The following is a 14,474-nucleotide window of genomic DNA, read 5'->3' on the forward strand; positions in this document are numbered from 1 at the left end:
CCAAATTGGACTGTGCCCTGAATGCACAAAAATAAATAAAACAATTTTGTCAGACAGATGCATACTAACAGATACTGCTCTGTTTCACATAATTTTAGTGCAGGATGTGAGCAAATTCATCAGCTCATGATGGCAAGCAAGAAAATCAAGAAGCAGAAGATAAGAGCTGTTGTTTTGAGTGCATTTATCCCTGCTGGTGTTCTGTACATAGAAGCAAGTTGCTATAAGAACAGGTGACAGGACTAGTGAGAGCTACATGGATGGTTTAGCTGCCAAAAATTCTTTATGAGAGCAGCGTAAATACTTTTTTTTATCTACATGGAATCAAATTTTCCAGAACATTGATATATAGTAGGACACCATAGGAGGATACTGAGAAATCAGGAAAAACTGAACTTAGCCTTTGTTATTGTATGCAGCAAGAGTCCTTTTAAAATCGGGAACCCATTGTTATTTCACAAATATGTTATCATTTATTCCCTATTATCTGTGGCGTCTCGTCCTCATTTCACCACTTCACTTGCAATGTCATTTTTTGGTGAGGGTAGTGGAACAGGCGAGTCACACGCCAGCAAACTAACCTAACAGCAGCCTTAACACCTTTCCAATCCTCAATCACATTACTTAGTGATTCTGTGCTGGCACTGCAGAAAGCGCATGCTGATAAGGATAAAAATGCAAGGAGCCTGTACAGTGCAGGGCACGCCATCTGAAACAAAGCAAAAATGGGCTTGCTAAAGCAATGCTCTCTCTGAAGATGGCCGCCTTAGTCAACCAATGGTCGAATGACACTGGATACATGAAAAGAAAAGAAAAACAAGCCAGGGGAAGACATCCTCACTGAAACATAACAATTGAATTTTGTGTTTAGCACACATACAAAAAAAAACCCAAAAAAACAAAGAGCACAAGTAATTGACTGAAATGATTCTTGGCTTGGTTACTGTGTTTCAAAAATGACTCTGTCTTTTGGCTTTTGGTGCTTGAATTTCTTTATTATAGTCAGGAACAAGGGACTTTGGAATGCGAAACTGTGCGCGTTTGACTTAGCAGTCACTGCCCAGTCCAATAAATCCATTTCTGTCTTGTTGAATGGTGGCTGTCCAGTCATCTCAAACTAGTAGTGTTTAAAGAATTATAACTTTTTTTTTTTATTAAACTAACTGTGCTACCCATCTAAGATGGGTAAAAAAAAATCAAAGTAGACCTCAGTGTTAATGTTTACAGTGCACCAGCTATTGGAATGTATTTATAAAGCATGTCTGTTTCAGTCTGAGTTGACTCCAACTGCCATAAAAGTCCTGAGACCAGATAACATGAAGTGAGATGAGCCAGTACAACGTAGATAGATAGATAGATAGATAGATAGATAGATAGATAGATAGATAGATAGATAGATAGATAGATAGATAGATAGATAGATAGATAGATACTTTATTAATAGACCAGTGGTTCTCAACCTGTGGGGCGGGCCTCCCTAGGAGGGGCGCGAAAATGTGAAAAAAACATCTGTTGAAACCAAAACAAATTAACTTAAACTACATTCTGATGCTAGAACAATAAATATACAGTTTGATAAATGTCGATTAAAGTTAAGTAGTTTTAATAAAATATGCATCTACATTTCAAAATAATGTTGGGGGGGGCATGATTAAAATTGTTATGAAAACTCGGGTTGCAAATACTTAAACGTTGAGAAACGCTGACGTAGACAGTTCTCAGGTAAGGGGTGGTGCAACTAGTTCTACTGCTTTTATTGCAAACAACAGTGTCCAAATAAGTGCATTTTCAGTTCTTTAATAAATAATCCATGAAAAAATAGTGATCTTCAGTAGATGTTGAAACCACTAATAAATTAAGTTTTTAAAATCCAACAATGAAACTTCACAGACATCAGGTTCTCTCAACTCCCATCAGTCTAGCATGTCTATATCCTTCCATCTCCCCTGGCTCATCGACAACTGCACTCCCTGTCTTTGGCTCCCATCCCAAAGGAACTCCTTCATTCTTGCTGCCTCTGTCAACGTCTGCAGGATATCCATTATCCTCTCACATCCATCCTCAATGTATCTTAGATTCCCTAGAAAGCTAATTGATCTCCCTGCTCCTCATGGGTGCTCAGTGGGAAAACGATCCACCCCCTTCACTCCCTCATGGGCCACTGATCACTCAGCCTCCATGCTCTGTGCTGGCACACTAATGATTTTATCTTTAATTTCCAATCTGCTCTCTTTTGTCCTCCTCAAGCTCCCTTGTTATCTACCTGTGGGCATGATCTCCTAATTGTAATTTTCAGAATTCCAGAGCATTGCAGCTGACCAAATTAAACAATCAACTTGCTACACACCAAACACCCGGCATCTGCCCAGCATCTCAGCCCTGCACACACAAACATAGAGAGCTTGAGTCGCACTGTTTTGTTTTTTTTTTTTTAACCTGCACTATCACTGACCTTAATAGGGTGGTCCAGATCTAATTATGTAATTTTCATTGCACTATAACTTATTAAGTTTGTTACATAGAAAATCACCCGAAAACTTCTGGACCATTGAGAAGTGTGTGAACTGACGACATAAAGACTCGTCTTTGCACCGAACTGGAATTGTCCCCACATAAATCAAAGTCATCCAGACGATCTGGATCTGCAGAATTAGATCAGGACCACCCTGTATTTTATCCATATGTACAGGGGAGCCAAAATGAAGTACCATATTTCTCAAGGTCATTGTGTGAGGTAGAGGCAGCTGAGTGGGTTGTGGTTGGGGTCCATTGTTAGGTGATCCCTTGTAGTTTTCAGATGGCAACATGCCTTAGTCCGGTACACACTGTGCTTTCACTGTTGAAGTGTTCTTCAAAAACAACAAATCCATCATCACTACGCAACACACCTTCTGAATGTACTTCAGCATTCCTCCTAGCAGTGTTGTCTGAAATCATAAAACAGTTCTTCAGTGGGTGGCTAAATTTAGACAGATGGGTACAACATTGAACAGAAAATCTCCAGGCCGTCCTCGGACTGTACAAACAGCTGAAAACATCTAAACTGTAAAGGCATCAATTTTGTAGTCTCCTAGACGTTCAGCGAGTAAACATGCTTCTGCCTTCGGCATTTCTGACACGTCTTTGAGGAGGATTTTGCATGAGGACCTTAATTTCCTTCCATACAAAATGATGGTAGTGCAGGATCTCACTGAGAGAGACTGGGAGAACCATAGAGAGTTCTGCGTGAACATTCTGCAAACTGTTCATCGAGATGCCATAGTCATGTGCAGCAATGAGGTAAATTTCCATTTCAATAGTTGCGTAAATAAGCAAAACATTACCTATTGGGCTGTAACCAACTCTTGTGAACTTCATCAGAGACCCCTGCATAGTGAGTGTGTTACAGTTTGGTGTGCCATTGCAGAATTTGGCATTGTAGGCTCTTACCTTTCTGAGGGAGCAACGGTCACCGTCACTTTAGAATGTTACATTGAAATGCTAGGGAACTTTTTGTGGCCCCAACTGGAAGAAATGGATGTGGTGCATGCCTGGTTTCAACAGGATGGAACAATAGCTCATATGGCGCGGATATCTATGCAAGTTTTGTGGGAGATGTTTCCCTGGAAGCTGATCTCCCTGTGATATCGGGTGGCCTTCACGTTTGCTCTGTGTGATTTCTTCTTGTGGGGCTATCTCAAGTCAAAGGTATACACACACTGACCTCAAAACCGTGAAGACCTCAACAACACTATTTTTGATGAAATTGCTGCTATTCCCCTTGACATTGGCCAAACAAGTCATGCAAGCATTCAGAAAGAGTCTCAAAGAGTGTATCACTAATGATGGCCACCACCTTGAAGACATCATTTTTAAAACACAGTGAAAAAAATCTATTTTGTATGCCCTTTCTTGTGTCATAATAAAATATATTTTATCTTGTAGCGTTTTTGTAGAATATATTTTTGAAACATGCTACTATTTTTTTGGCTTGCCATGTATTAATAAAATGTATTGCATTTGTTATTCCAACAGATGGCACATTACAAACATTTGTAATAATGAAATGCACTACAATACATGTTTGTGATGCCCCTCTGTTGGAATGACAAATTCAATGCATATGTCTCATAATTTGCCTTTTTGTATGGGATTCGAAAAACCAGTGTTAATGTTTGTGAAGCGCCATCTCTTGGAATGACAGAGTTAAAGCAATTGGATGGACACGCAGACACATGTTCTTTTATTAACGTGAATCATACAATACTAAAACATAATGGTTCATACCATATAATCAGTCTATAATCACCTACCTATTTCTTATGCATTGTTTGCATTTCTTTTATTTTATTTTCTCAGAAAATAATAACATCTTTTTATTTCCTTTGACATTAATAATGTCCCTCATGAAATCAGAACCGTCGCTGTCTGTATCCTGCACTGTTCTTTGCTAGCTGACAAGTTGATTTGGTCCAACTGGGAATTTGAACTCTAGTTCAAATGTGTCATGATTAGGTTTTGCTTGAATTTATTTGGTATTTTCTAACATCTTGAACACTATTTGTAGATTCTTCTCTCGTTGCTATTTTAAGAGCCATCATTGGTGCCACTTCCCATGTTGCTAGGGGTGTGGCTTCTAGGGTCGTGACCCGCAGGTAGTCGGCACGACTGGATAAATGGCCAGCTGGGGCTTTCTTTCTTTAGCCAATCTGCAGATACAAAGCTCTTAAAATAAAAATACTTACCTTACTTATCTGGTCTCTCATTTGGTAGCTAGGTTTATTTTTATTTGTTTTGGTTTTGATTTTAGTTGCATCTTCCAGTCTAGTTCAGTAAATAAATGACCTGTCTGTTTCTCAGCAGGACAATAAGTAAGTACAGCATGTTATTAGTATTTTACCATACCATATGGTACCATTTTCTAAGCCTGCTTAATCCCGAGGAACACCACTGGAGATTGGAGTCTATCCCATTAAGCACAGGGTGCAAGGCGGGAACTTTACTATAAATGTGTCTGTTCCTGTATGTACTATGATAACTGTGTCCTCAGTTTCATGAGAAAAACCAAATGGCTCGCAGAGTGTTAGCCTTAAATACTATTACCGGCAGTATTGTACTACTTAAATATCATTTTTGAAGCTTACCATACAGGACGAGTCATATCTCTGAATTTAACAAGCGATTCAAATTAAAAATTGAATAGAAATTCTGCTATATTAATATTAAGGGTGGCAGCACAGTCTTTAGTTAGTATCATCTCTTACCTGGACACTGGAATTTCATGTCTGTTTTGTTTTTGCTCCAAGTACTCTGGTTTCTGCTCCATCACAAACACACACACCTCAGTTTTCTAAACCTGCTTATCTAGAGCAGAGGAGCTGAAGGCTATCCCAGTAAGCATTGTGTGCAAGGCAGGAACAGACCTTGGACAGAGTACCAGTCCATTGCAGGGTGAACATCCACACACACACAGAGTTTAGGATAATTTGAATCTATGGGATGTACTAGGAGTGTCACATATAGCGTGAAAAAATAGATGAAGTCCATGCTGAATGATAGGCTGTGTCCAAATGAAGATCCCAATGCTATTTGTGTAGTTTAAAAGGTCACATCAGCTTTACTTAATTTAGGAGTTGTCTTGTATGGCCAGTACTGTAAATTTGATATATGAGTGCATTTCTGCCTTTAAATAAACAAAATAAAGATTAATACATTTTAATAACATCTTGGCTATTCTGTTCTCTAGCTGCTGTAATACTGACAGTAATGCATATAGGATGTGCATTGACAAGAATAAAACATAAGAAAACCTATGACAGTCTTTAATTTTAATGATGATCCTGTAAATGTTCTGGCACGTTCTTGGCATTATCTTGGGTTATGGACAAACAACAGAATTACTGGAAAGACTGTTACATGTGCTTCTAAATATGGCATTAGATAGATAGATACCCAACACACGTTTATTAGTACAATATTTACAAAAAGTCAGTGCACAAACCCAGTGCCTCCAGCACCAATCCCTCAAAGTCCGGGCCTTTCACAATCCCTTTTATGCCTTCCTTCAGGCTGCCTCCAGTCCTCTCTCCAGCTCCGTCCTCTTCCACCCGACTTCCGCTCTTGAATGCAGGGAGGCGGCCCCTTTTATCACACCCCGGATGGGCTCCAGCTGCTTCCCGGCATTCCTTTGTGGACACACCCCAGTGTGGCGGAAGTGCCGGCTGCGCACCCGGAAGCCATCCGGGTGTCCCCTGTCTTCTTCCTTCCAGCACTTCCTGGTGTGGTGGAAGTGCTGGGCTCCAGGTTTCTTTAGGCACCGGGGCGCTGCCTGGCGATGGCCATGGGCCCCTACAGGGTTAGGCTTCCAAGCCCCTTACCCGAGGCCACCAACAAAACCAAGGCGGTCACCCCCTCGTGGTCGGGAGGAGGCACCAGCCCTCTTCCGGTCCCTTCGGGAGTCCTGGCTGGGCTCCACCCCCAGCCGCCTGTGACAATAGATAGGTAGATAGATAGATAGATAGAGGGAGTATGGTCTGAACACATAAAGGAGCCCCAGGAGAGTCTCGTGACACACTTCTGCCGATTCATTGGCTGAAAATCCTTAGTGTTAGTGTGTCAGAGAGAGATCTTGTATCATTGTTCATAATGGCACTTGGTTTTGTTTGTATGCATGATTGTACATGATTTTAAAAAGAAAATGACATTACAGTAGAACTTTGAAATATGAATGCAGTGGTGACGGTTACTAAGAGCCTGGAGAGTTGAAGCTGGTGATGTCAAAATAGGTGCATCAAAAGAATCCATAGAAAAGCTGCTGAAAATTTAAATATTGTTTACATCAAAATCGCCAGTGATAAATGAACACTGCTGATGTGCAGTATATACAATTTAAGCATTCATTTAACAATGACTGATTTTGATGTGTCGGTTCAACACCAGAAGAACTGTTCCAAAACAAGACCAAATAGGTGAGTGCTTGTCATTCATTTAGAAGTGGTATAAGGTTGTGTGTGAAGTCGTACAACTGAAAGACAACTCACTGGTTTGTTCTGAAACTTTCAAAGAATACAGTATCTTGTCTGTTTTCTGCCGGTTTCTCTTACTCCATGAGCTGACAATGTGTAACCGATGCCTGCAGGTATTCTCGGGGGTTTGTGCTGATATTGTTGTAAACTTTAGCAGAGATGTACAGTAAAGTGAACTGTAACTCTGGCTTCTTTAAGAATTTATACAGAAAACAATTGAGATATTTTTGTTGGCATTGCTGGTATAGGCTTGATGGATTGTTGTTTTTTTTTTTTTGTCTCCTGCCCCTTTGAAACCAGTGAACTGTGTATGACCGTCTAACTCCTAAGATGGAAAACAGGAAATGTGCCAACATGCAAAGGAAAACACAAGCATGGAACAACTTTGGAATTAAATAGTTTACAAGATAACCAAGCAACGTAGATGGATTGAAAGTTTTCGTAATTTACATGTTACAGTTCTTGTGATTCATTTAGGGTTAACTATGTTAATTTTGACATATATTTTTTATAATTTTCTATTGTTTTGATTTTTTCTTTGTTGTTTTGGTGATGTCATTTGAGTATCATTTTTGCAGATTAATTTTCTTCATTATCACCACCATTTCTGGCTACATTCTTCTCAGGCACCACCACATTTTATTGGGAATGGCACCGTTGCTACTCATGTAATCACATAGCACTGTGTGCATGAAGTCATCAGTCTTATACTATACAAGATGGTGGGGTGCTGTGTGAGGTTTACAAACTTTTGGATTTCAAACACAAACTACAAAGATCATTTGCAGTATTTACAGTATAGGGAAGGAAAGGTTTCTTAAGTTATGGTTTAAGAACTTGTGGTGTTGACTTTTGACTTAAACATTTGATTACGTTTTTGGTGTTGTATACTGGCTCTTTTTTGGCTCTGACATTTGCCTGTAAACTGAGAAATCCCATTTGGATTTCCCTTAAGATCTTTTGTCTCTTGGTCCATTTCTTCTTTGTCCATTTTTTGAACTGGCTGGTTTTCACACTTAGGCCTTAATGGCTTATCCCTGATATCACTAATGCCATCTTGGTTTGCTTAAAACGTTGTGTAGAAATCATCAGTTTATCAAAAATTAGAACAAGCTTTTTTTGTTTAGTTATAAATAAATTAATGGAAAGTCTTTATTTTTAGATTTATTTAGGGAAGAAACCATGAGTGGATAAGGTAGTGTTATGAGTGTTATGAAGTATAAAAATTATAATCTGTTTGGTATAATTTATTTTCTTCATTTTACTCCCTATCTGGGGTTTGAAATGTGAGGAATTCTGATATTTTGCTGATGTTTAAATATAGTATCATTTATTTTTATATTTTGCTGATGTTTAAAGGTATTTAAGTGGTATTCATGTCTTGCTGTGCTGCCATTTATGGTAAACCGTTGGATACTGTGACAATTAGAAGACATCACCATTGAGACGATATAAACATCAGTGCTGTATCTTTCATAGCTGTCCAAGGATGTGATTATTTAGTGGTCAAGTACATATCAAAGACTTAGAATTTTCTTGCATGTTTCTCTGACTTTAGTTTAATTTTGTGGATTGGGATTTAGCATTCCTGGCTATATTTGAATTTGGTGACGAACTCTACATGCACCTGATTTTAATTTTTTTGCAACATTCATCTCCTTGTCCTTAAACATCTTGAGTCCAAATGCAAATGTGGACACTGTGTTCATGGAGTATTACTGGCTAAGGAGATAAAATTCATAAATCTGAGTCTTCCCTAGCAAAATCTTATTTTTACCTCACAGATTTGTCAATATATGTCAACCCTTGATAACATAAAAGTTCCAAGGACCTCAGAAAAAGAGTTGACAAAGCTCATAATGCTGGAAAAGGTTAGAAAACAATTTCTAAAGACTCTAGGCTTCATCAATTCACCTTTGTTACTCTCTCCAGGGTTGGGATGTAACATCTATGGATCTGCAGGTTTCTCTTGAAGTGATTAATGTCACTATAAACAAGTTGATGGAGGTCTGTATAAAGGAATTGACCAAAATTCTTCCAAAATGATGTACAGGACTGATCACAGTTATCCAAAACCTTTCTCTGAAGTCACTGCTGCTGAAAGGGTCCCACCAGTTATTGAAAGGATAAATACACCTACTTTTTCCAACAAAGGTATTTCATGTTGGATAATTTTGAATAATTAATTAGTGAAAAAGTACAGTATATGTGTGTTGTCATACATATGTAATTGAGAGACAACCTGAAGGTTTATTTAATGGCAATTCCACCCCCAGCTGCTGCTGTTCCCTAATACTTTCCTCTTTTCTCCTGTACTTGTCAGATGACCAGCAGCATCAGTGACATCACTTCCGGGTCACTGTTTCCTGGCCCAGCCCCTCCCAATCTGGTTATTTCCTTAGGGGCTCCACTACTATTTTGAGCCAGTCTGTTTTTTTAACTCCAGTCTGAAAAGACCTAAATGAAATTTGTTAATTTTGTTATGTTTCTCTCCATCAATTATACAGGGTTCGCCTTCAAGCTGCCCCAACACTTCACCTTATCTTGTCTCTTATTTTACACATATATACAGTGTGTATATATACATATGTTCTTTTATTGTCTTGTTTTTAAACATATATATTTTTATGTCTTAGATAAAATCTGATTACATTATACTGTAGATCAAATGCATGTAGAAATTAAATTCTAAGGGGCTCACAAACATGCTACTGCATAAATACTGTAAATACAGTACATATGAAAAAGTTTGGGCACCCCTCTTAATTCTTTGGATTTTTGTTTATCATTGGCTGAGCTTTCAAAGTAGCAAATTCCTTTTAATATATGATATGCCTTATGGAAACAGTAGTATTTCAGCAGTGACATTATGTTTATTGGATTAACAGAAAATGTGCAATATGCAAACACCCCAGTACTCAGATGTTCCTAGGAAATTAAAGACATACCACTGTTATCTTTTTTGTTGAAAGTAGAGCAAATTATTATACAGGCTGAGAGGGGTTCCCAAACTTTTTCATATGACTGTACATATATCAGTGATAGCTGATGAAAAAATTTGGGCAAGGGCACAGTTTTTGGGGGCGCAAACTGAAGTAGCACTTCATAGCACAGGAGAAAATAAAAGAAAAAAACACACACAAACTGTAATGTTGCAATACACACAGAGTGCTCTGAGTAGTGAGAAAAGCACTATATAAATTTAAGGAATTATTATTACGATTATTATTAGTAGTGTAATCAGAAATTTGTTGTTGGGTAGGCATATATAACTAGGTGGGCGAATAAAATTTCACCCAGATAAGACAGTTTATAGAACTTGACCAACAGCAGCTGAACAATAAAACCCTGCTCAGTAATGCACAAGATGTTAGAAGATGCACTGAAAGAAATTCAAAGACCCAGCTGTTAAAAATAAAAATCTATCCTTCTTGGCTATTATAAGAAGAAAACTAAAAGTATGGCCTGATGATGATGCAAAGAAGAAAACAAATAGCCTAATACCACCCAGTATAGATGCCAATAACAGCCTACTATGAAGAACATCGTCAAGTTAATTTTTTTTTTTATCTTGTTCTCAAGCTCTCCCTCAGTTCAACCTTCTTAACCTGCATGACCATAACAAACTGTAGGCCTATTACTAAGGCACACTAATAAAACACATGATGAATAAAAAGAAAAGACAAAGTAATTATACAGGACAGTGTTTAGTGCTACAGTACACTATGAATTGTGTAAACATGTACAGTTACTACAGCATCAGATCAGCTATAAATATAATAATGTCAGAATAGTGATGTACTGGAAGTAATCCTCAGAGAATTTCAGAAATTTATTTTATTGTCAAAATAATGGCAAACAAAACACAACATTTTGGACATGCCTTTAACACTGCTCAAGGCCAATAATGTCATCATTATTTTTAACTTTCAATCAGTTGCTAAGGCACACATGTTTGTTCACATTTTCAGATGCTAGAGTAGATCTCTTTTTGTGCACAATATGAAAGAGAAAGAAATGTAGCTGCACAATGCAGCATGGATCAAGAGAATCAAACACTGATTTTTAAATGCTTGCAAGAATAACAAACCACCTGAATCACAAGATCCCAAGTCTATTGTCATGTTGTATGCAAATATTTATGCTTGTTTGTATTTATTATTTAGTTTCTATTTTATGAAATAAATAACATTACTTAGCTCAGCATTGAATTACTTCTGTGATTACTTGTCATGGGTGTTTTGAATGTTTATAGTTGTAGGAGCTGTGGAATGCCTAGTAACTTTTGTTACATTACAGGTTTAGGCACACAGTGTTCTCAACATTGTAAATGCATGGTTTGGTTCACTTACGTAAAATAACCATAAAAGCAGCATTTGAAACTCAGGAATTAAAAAATCTCAGGAACTAAAAAATTACAGGAACTGATCTCCTTGGAATAATATACACACAAAGACCTGCCCTTTCTGTATTCATAGTCATCTTAATAACATGACATTTTATCATCACTTCAATAATTACAAAAACAACAATGCTATAATCCATAAGCAGATGTTTTGAAGCTCAAAACTCACCTGCATGGTTCCAGTAGCTTCCCCAGCCAGGTTAGTAAATCAAACTCTGCGATGTTAGCACGACCAGCTCTTCATTACAGTGTGTGCATCTGAAATATTTATTTTAAAAGAGTCACAGGTGTCTCTGCCTTTGCTACATTACTTAATCCCACACGAACTGAGAAGGGCAACACTTCTGACTGTGACATGTATGGGAATATCCTATAGGGAAAAGTTCAGTTGAGGAAATAACTACATTTTCTTTGATTTCTGAAGTTCCGTTTGAAGTTGCTGTCTTCTTAAAATCGTGCTTGCTCACCTGTAGTTACTTAACGTTAAAAGCGGGTGTGAACTGTGAACCATTAACATCAACATGACATAGTGAATTGATGATTGTCTAAACCTAACCTAAAACAATACTGATTTGCTGCCAATAAATGTGGGAGTGTCTGGGGCGCACAGAGCTGTGTCCCTGGAAAAATCTGAAAGCAACCAATTACAGGGCAGCCTTCGATCACCTGCTGAAAAGCTCAAGGACTCTCATTTAGCCAGAGTCCTTCACTACAGAAATATAGGTACTCACACAGTTTTTTTTTATTCATACAGAATTTAAAGAAATACAAGTTGGAACCAATTTTTAATGGATGTTCACATGTGCTGACACCAGGCACACTTTGCAAATAAGCAAATTTATTTCATCATTGTTTCACATAACCTAATAAATTTAAGTGGAGTTGTTAAAATATTTGGGGAATTTCAAACCACCACTGATACATATATATTTTTTCTGTGTTGTTTACCTGTCCTTTTCTGAAAATATTTTGTTCTAAATAGCTATAAAACACAATAATAACAAGAAAAAGTGAATAAACAGTATGTGACATACTGTAAGTTCCTTATATTGATGTTACATAATTAAAAGTTCATTTTCGTATTGGAATTTTCATCAAATAAATAGATAGTATTTGGGCATTTCCCAAAGCTCCCACAACTCCACCAAAGTAGCTGTGCAAAAATGAAATCATATTTGATATCTGTAACATTAGAAACCATGAAATGTCAATTTTTATTTTGATGTGCTATAAACAAACCCTTCTTAAGCCTAAAAACTTTTTGGTTAAAGTAAAAAAAGTAAATAAAGGAAAACATATAAATGAAGCATTATTTCTGTCAAAATCTAGTGCATTCAGTTATATTTTTATATGGCTTAACATCTTTTGTGGTAGGCTGTCAAGATCCATCAAATTTAAATGGCACCATTTATTGTGAAAGCCACCTCCAAGCATTGCATTACATGGAAACAGCTTACATTTTCTTATAATTCACACACTAGACATGTAGGTTAAATTGCTAAGAGTCAAACAACAAACCAGCAGTGGGAGTTGAACCTTTGACCTTATGTTCTGTATTCAGATTCAGCTCTTTAGCTATTAGACCCAATTGCCTGCATACAGCAGTGGTCCGAGAAAAAGAAACAGTAAGGAAAATCTGCAGGAACATCTTCACTTACTGATAATTCAGATTCTCAGTGCTGTTTGTAATAAGGTCAAAGTTGCAGCCCCCTGGTTCTAGGCAGTCATGATGGCAATGTTCCCTAATGAATCTCCAAGAACACAGGTCCACATGTAACCTTCTAGTGATGAGTTTGAGTGTGGGTAATTTAATTCTGTTACTCGTTCAAAGCCCTTCGATGTGGTACAGTAACTAAAAGATGTATTTAATTTAAACACTACTTTTTAACTGAATGGTGGAGCTGTCATTTTATTTTATATTACCTGCTTATTCAGGTAAGTAAAGAAAATCTTCTTAAGGCTTGGTACCTTGGGACACCTTTCAATAAACAAACTAAATCCAATATAAATCTACTGCACTCATATCATACCCAGAATAAGCATAACGTATTTTAATATAAAAATCATACAGTATATAACATAAAGAAATCTTGTGCATGCATGATCACAAACAAACTTATCAGAGACGCTGAATTAATTTTTAACAATGTCTACTGTGCATTTAGTTGGCCATCTGCTCTATATTGCATTTTCTAAGCATGTTTTTGTTGATTGAGCCAAGTCTTAGAAGGTCATGTCAATGCACTTGGAAGAGGCTGTGGACAAAAATAATAACTCATTCTGTCATTGCCTGAATCTGATTATTCAATACAAGGTCATGGGGAGCTGGAGCACTGAGTGCAATTAAAAACAGTTGATTACAATTCACATTTACCTACACAAGACCAAGTAAGAGTAGTCATTCAATTTAACTAGCATGTTTCTGGGGTGTGGCTGGAGTTGTGCAGATGGGATGAATTTGCAAGGATTTGAATCTAGAACTCAGCAACAACCATGGAACTCACCCTTTCAGATTCCAAATACAGACAGTTGTTGCTCACAAAGCACCATGATTGCATAGCTTTATTTCTAAGTGTGCCTATTACGTTATCCAAGCTGGATCACTGGCAACTTGAACATAGCCTAGCAAGGACAGGATAACATGGAATCAGTTCACAAGATGTACATAGTAAAAGCCACATGTACATACTTCAAAGTAATTTAGAAATTTAATTTAAAATGAAAACATGTTTTTGGGATTTGGGGTGAAAATGAAGTCCTGTGAGAAAAGACAGATTATAGCCAAACTCAACAGAAAAATGGATATGGATCTTAATATTTCCCATTCAAGGACATAATCTTTATTTTCATTACAATTCCTATGGGATCAAAGTCAGTCTTTGGCTCCTGCAACTTATGCTAGTTTAGGAGTATAAGACTCTTGAAAATGTAACCCCAAAGACTTTCTAATCCTCACCAGTGTTCATTAACTGTAGACAGTCATCAAAAGCATAAAACTGTGGATCCTAGTGGAAAAAACAAAGCTATTCCCCAGGTTTTGTAGACTTAGTCTTAGTGATCCAGTG

The sequence above is a fragment of the Polypterus senegalus genome, chromosome 2, assembly GCF_016835505.1.
Source record: "Polypterus senegalus isolate Bchr_013 chromosome 2, ASM1683550v1, whole genome shotgun sequence".
NCBI classification, from domain to species: Eukaryota; Metazoa; Chordata; class Cladistia; order Polypteriformes; family Polypteridae; genus Polypterus; species Polypterus senegalus.